This window comes from Danio aesculapii, chromosome 5 (assembly GCF_903798145.1).
Source record: "Danio aesculapii chromosome 5, fDanAes4.1, whole genome shotgun sequence".
Classification (NCBI taxonomy): domain Eukaryota; kingdom Metazoa; phylum Chordata; class Actinopteri; order Cypriniformes; family Danionidae; genus Danio; species Danio aesculapii.
In genome coordinates, this window is record NC_079439.1 from 54,557,983 (window position 1) to 54,563,982 (window position 6,000).

General features: G+C 36.9%; 1 protein-coding gene across 3 annotated transcripts in view; it reads left to right on the plus strand.

Moving 5' to 3' along the window:
- Positions 1-6,000, plus strand: part of cert1a (ceramide transporter 1a) — a 57,071-nt gene that overhangs the window by 24,671 nt on the left and 26,400 nt on the right. The gene's annotated exons all lie outside the window — the stretch shown is intronic.

The window sequence follows — 6,000 nt, forward strand, 5'->3', positions numbered from 1 at the left end:
AATTTGGTAATTTTAATGATTTAATCAAATTTATTCAATAGAAAATCAACAAACAATCCCCCCACCGACCCTCAATGTGCAACATACAATATACTAGAGCTGCATCATATTGGAAAAATCTGACATTTGGTTATGTTGCTGTGTATATATAGCAATGTGAATGCAGTTTCACCAGATGGCTTGAATATTTCTATGTGAAATTAATTTATCATTTTAGATTGATTGAGAGGATTCTGTAGGGGAGTCCATCAGCATTAATTATAATAAACGACATACAAACATAGATAGATAGATAAATACAATAAAGAAACATATACAAAATAATTAAGTAGTGTTGTATTGTTTTCCATATTCAGATATACAGTAATTGAATAGTCAAATGTAAAATAATACCACGTAGTCTTCGTTGTATAGATTATTCAGTAAATGCATAATAATTGTTATTACATTTACAAATGGTAGTTTCTTGATTATACTTCGCTGATGCACACCTCTCAAAAAATGTAACTACTGGCCGCATTGAAACATAGCTCTGTGATTGGTCGGGTTGGTTGTTGTGACCAGTGTGGGTGGGACCAAGAGCTGCGCGAATGCTTTAGAGCGAGTGTCTAAAAGTGTTGAGTCCCATGAAGGAGCTCCAGATGGAGACTGTTGTTTTGCATTTACCTTATGATTAATGTTGTTGCACGTCTGCCGGTTCCCACCTCTGAATGAGCGAGTTTTAGCTACTTGTACAGTACGGTAGCGTTCAGAAAAAAACAAAACACCAGCGAAGAAACTCGACACAGGAACATAACCTCACTGCCAGCTAATGTTTTGGAAGTGTTATTGCAGAGCAACTCAAACAGCGCGCAGAAGTATAAATTCACGACTACGCACAAGGCAAGCACCTTGGGTCACACCAATCACTCAACGCAGAAGTATAGATCAGCCTTTAGGCCTGAATGCTTTTAAAGTTTGCATACATCACAGGCTGCAGAAACGCATGCAAATGATAAATTGTAATCCAGCAGACTTCACTTTGTACATTATGCTATGTGACTGCTGCGAATGATCACATTGCACTATCGAAGCTGACACAATATATTGTGCAGCTCTAAAGTTCTATTTAAAAATTGCATTACTGCATTACTTATGCATATATTATTTGTTTGTATAGTACCACAGAAATACAAAAAATCTACACTCATGTCCATCTATCACCTCAAAATCTCTTATCTTAACCACAATGAAGCTAATAAATCTGTTGTTTTGACCTTCCTGTTCGATGCAGCTTCAAATCTAAAAATGTTATTTGAATTGGCAAGCAGAAGAGCGCAGTAGAGGCTGTTGTCGTTCAGGTCAGCATTGTTTATTGCGACTCCCCATTCACCGAGGTGAGCTGGTATGTGTACGTGCGTGGGTGATGGCCATTTTCCGCTTGCAGACGTCCAGCTGCATGAATAATGCATGAGTGTATTCAGTCATCTGAAGAGGCTGCTTTAAAGCCCCACATAGCATGAAAACCCCTGAACCTATAAAAAGAGGCTTGCTTGGTTCAGGAACTTAGGATTTGGGTCTAAGGGAAGACCTAAAATGCACTGGTCCACTTTAAGAAGAGCGCTGATCTGAGAAAGAGACAAGAGAAAGAGACGAGAGCACACACCCAGCAGCATCTGAGGACTGATGCTACTCGCACATTCACTTGAACACTGCAGAATTACACACCAACAACGTGACGGTCGAGGTTTCTGGATGATTAATGCAAATTTTATTTCAGTTAGGTGAGTGCAGCATGTGCGGCAGCTCTGGTAATTTCAGTGTCCGCATGGTTCCATCTCTCTCTCTCTCTCTCGCTCGCTCGCGCTCTCTCTCTTACTCTGCTCCACATGTTTTGCAGACCCACACCCTTAGTCTCTCTGCCTTTTATACCGCTTCTGAAACCCATCTCTCGTTACTTCTTCACATCATTATGAATGCTAATGTTTTTATCTCTGCATCAAAGCTGCCAAAGGTATGAAACTTCTCTTCTGCTTCTTTCCTGCCTGACCATGTGCTTGTGAAGTGCTAGTCTGCAGTCAGAGCACTGGGAATTCTGGGAGTGTCCAGCAAGAGAACTAAGTATTTTTGGAGTGTCCAGAGAGTGACTCAAGGTGTCTGGGGTTTTCAAGCAAGAGATCGTGGAATTACTTTGATTCAGACAAAGAACTGTAAATTCTTGAAGCCTTTAAGGAAAACTAGGTGTCCTTGGAGCATCCAAAGAGAGTACCGGGAATTCTTGGAGCAACCAGAGAGAAAAACTGGGAATTCTTGGAGAGTCCAGAAACCAAACTAGGATTTCTTGGAGTACCCGGAAAGAGAATAGAGAATCCTTGCAGTGTCCAGGTAGAAAACTGGGAATTCTTGGAGCATTTTGAGAGATACATGGGAATTTTAGAGTGTCCAAAGACAGAACTGGAAATTTGTAAGCTTGCAAAGAGAACTAGGAATTCTTAGTGTCTAGAGACAGTATTGGAAATTCTTGGAGCACCCAGAGAGAAAAATTGGGAATTCTTGGAGTGTCCAGAGACAGAACTGGGATTTCTTGGAGTATCCGGAAAGAGAATCCTTGCCGTTTCCAGGCAGAAAACTGAGAATTCTTTCAGTATTTTGAGAGATACCTGGGAATTTTTAAGAGTGTCTAGAGACAGTACTGGGAATTTTTGGAGCACCCAGAGAGAAAAACAGGGAATTCCTGGAGTGTCCAGAGACAGAACTGGGATTTCTTGTAGTGCCCAGGAAGAGAACTGAGAATCCTTGCAGTGTCCAGATACAAAATTGGGATTTTTTTTGAGCAATCTAAAGAGAAAACTGGGATTTCTTGGAGCACTTGGAGAAAAACTGGTAATTCTTAGTGTCCAGAGACAGAACTGATATTTCTTTTAAAGCATCCAAAGAGAACTAGTTATCCTTAAGGTATCTAGAGACAGTACTGGGAAGTCTTGAAGTACCCAGAGAGAAAAACAGGGAATTCTCGGATTGCCCAGAAAGAGAACTGAGAATTCTTGCAGTGTCCGGAGAGAGAAATTTAAAGTCTTTAAGCAACCAGAGAGAAAACTGTAAATTCTTGGAGAACCCAAGAAATTCTTTGAGTGTCCAGAGACAGAATTGGGAATTCTTGGAGCACCCACATAGAGAACTAGAAATTCTTTTTAGTGTCCAGAGAGAAAGTAGGGACCACTTGGAGCCTTCTCAGAGAGAAAACTGGGAATTTATGAAGTGTCCAGAGACAGAACTGGGATTTTTCTGACCTTTCAAAGAGAACTGGGAATTCTTTAAGTGCCTACACAGAGAACAGGGAAATTTTGAAGCACCAAGGGTGAAAACCTGAGAATTCTTCCTGTGTCCTGCAACAAAACTTTGTATTCTTGGTTTGTCAAGAGCGAGAACGGAATTCTTGGAGCACCCTCCTTAAACACCCACTAGGAATTCTTAGACTATCTTAAGAAAGTTCTGGGAATTCTGGGTCCATTTGGAAAACCGTGGTCATGGTGGGGCCAACTACTCAGGACTGCAGCAGCGGCTTGTCCTGCTTTGGCTGCTGGAATGGAAGAATGGTGGGCTGCAACACATTAACATTTTAAACTTTAGTCATATACTTGTTTAACATCCCTCACACTCACTCAACCATTCATCAGGATTTCCTGACCGCTGACATCCTTTTGGTGGGGAATTCAATTACAGTAATTGCTTTTATTATTTATTGACTGGGCGATGCAGGACTGAGGCAGATTTTTCTAAAATTTGAAAAAAGCTTTTTCTAAAATATGATTGTGTAGCAGTTTTTATCTATGCTCCTTTTGTGGATGCATTTAACGTCCTGCTCAATCTGTCATTGGCTATTAGTTTAACCATTTTATGAAATTAAATCTTTCCAAGCCGAGTGTCAGCATTTTTACATTCGATTCATAAGGACTAAATGCAGGACTCATACAGTCAGATACGAAGTCTTCTGACCACATGGCTACATTTGAATACTGATTCCGCTTATCTTAGACTACCTTTAAAAGGATTGAGGACCAGTCAGTTGTTTTATGTATGCATTTATTCAAAAATACAGTAAAACCCATAAAAACTCATTAAATGACTAGAAAATGTAAAATAACATGAATTAATGAAAAGTATTATATTATAAATGCTTTTTACAGTTGCTTTAGATCATTTTGAGTATTTTTGCTTGCATTTTCTTTTAAAAGTCTTATAAGTACTTTTTTTGGATTGATGTGTGCATTATCAGACTTTCAGAATCTGACACAACTTTCCTTTTCTTAGAATGATACTGAACTGCATGTTGCACATTTTCCATATATACCTGCATAGCATCTTTTTTTTGTCTCAGATTGCTCATCCTGACAACAAACTCTGAGTAACCGCACTTACAGTATCTTGATGCTGCTGTCAAATTGAGAAGGTGTAGAGGAAATATTTGGATGTTTCATTTTATATTTGTTGTTGTCCTTGTGAAATAATCTTTTTCTTTGTTTATGTAGACTCTGTTACATTGTCAGGTGATATAACAGGTCAAAATAGAAGAGCAGTTTAAAACCAAGCAACAGCTTTTGTTCCCTTGTAGTCAGGCTATTGTATGTCATTCAAAGATACCAGTTTATTTGTTTAATCTTTTTTATTTGATTGTTAGGAGTAATTTAATTCAGATGTTTTATGATACATATTAATAGTTAATTGCTTTCTTCAGTGAAGATTTTTTTTTATTTAAATGGCACCTATTTTACCCCTTTCACAAGATGTAAGATAAGCCTTTGGTGTCCCCAGAATGTGTCTGTAAAGTTTCAGCTCAAAATACCCATCAGATTATTTATTATATAATGTAGGATCTGCCGGTTTTGGTGCCCGAGTACAGTGTAGCTGCTTTTGTAGCCTGTGGCTTTAAATGCAAATAAGCTGCTTCTCCCCGCCCACCGCTCCGACATGTGTGCCTGCTTCTCATGCGTTACGTAAGATAAACAGCAGTCAGTGACAGAGACAGACATGGATGAAGCTGAAATAAGGTCACTAGTCCTTAAGTTTATTTGATGTATTTGTGGTGGAGTTTATTCAAGCCTTTCTGAAATGATGAGTCTCACACAAATGCCGTTAGCAAAACACGCGCACACACACACACACACATATTTACGTTTACTGAAACCATGCGGCTGTGGTGATTATAGTGGTTAAGAATTACATATCGATTTTACTGCATTTATTACAAACATGCTCTTTTTTTTTTTCTTTTTTTTTTTTTTTTTACTTTAAATTAAATTAATTATTGAGGTGCAGCTAATCACAGAGAGTTTTAACATATGTTTTCTCTTGACATGTGTATATGTGTTTTTATGGAGACTTGGCACCTGTCAGTCAATTTGGTGGGCGGGAACAACCGCACTTCTACGTCATGCTGCAGTGGGCCTCAAAATTACTGGGATTCTGGTCCTAATTTAATGTCAGGAAATTTTTAAAAAGAGACTTGTTGAGTTTCTATCACTCCAGTATGTCTGTGGACACACTATACCTACACACAGTTCTGTCCAAACAGCTTCCAAAAGTTGATTTTCATCATAGGTGCCTGTTTAAAATAAATTTATATCATCAAAGATAATTAGCAGTTCCTAAAAAAAAAAAAAAAAAAAAATAAATATATATATATATATATATATATATATATATATATATATATATATATATATATATATATATATATATATATATATATATATATATATATATATATATATATATATATATATATATATATATATATAAATGTGTATATATATAAATGTATATATATAAATATATTTATATAACATAAGTCATTCTAATATCTGTTTTAATGTATATAATTTAAAAATAAATAAACGAAATAAATTAAAAATAGAATCATATTTCATATTACTGCCTTTTTAATGTTTTGTTCAATATGATACTTCAAATAGTAATGATGCTACTGGGTAACTAATGAATTTTAATTTGAAAGTTAAGCTT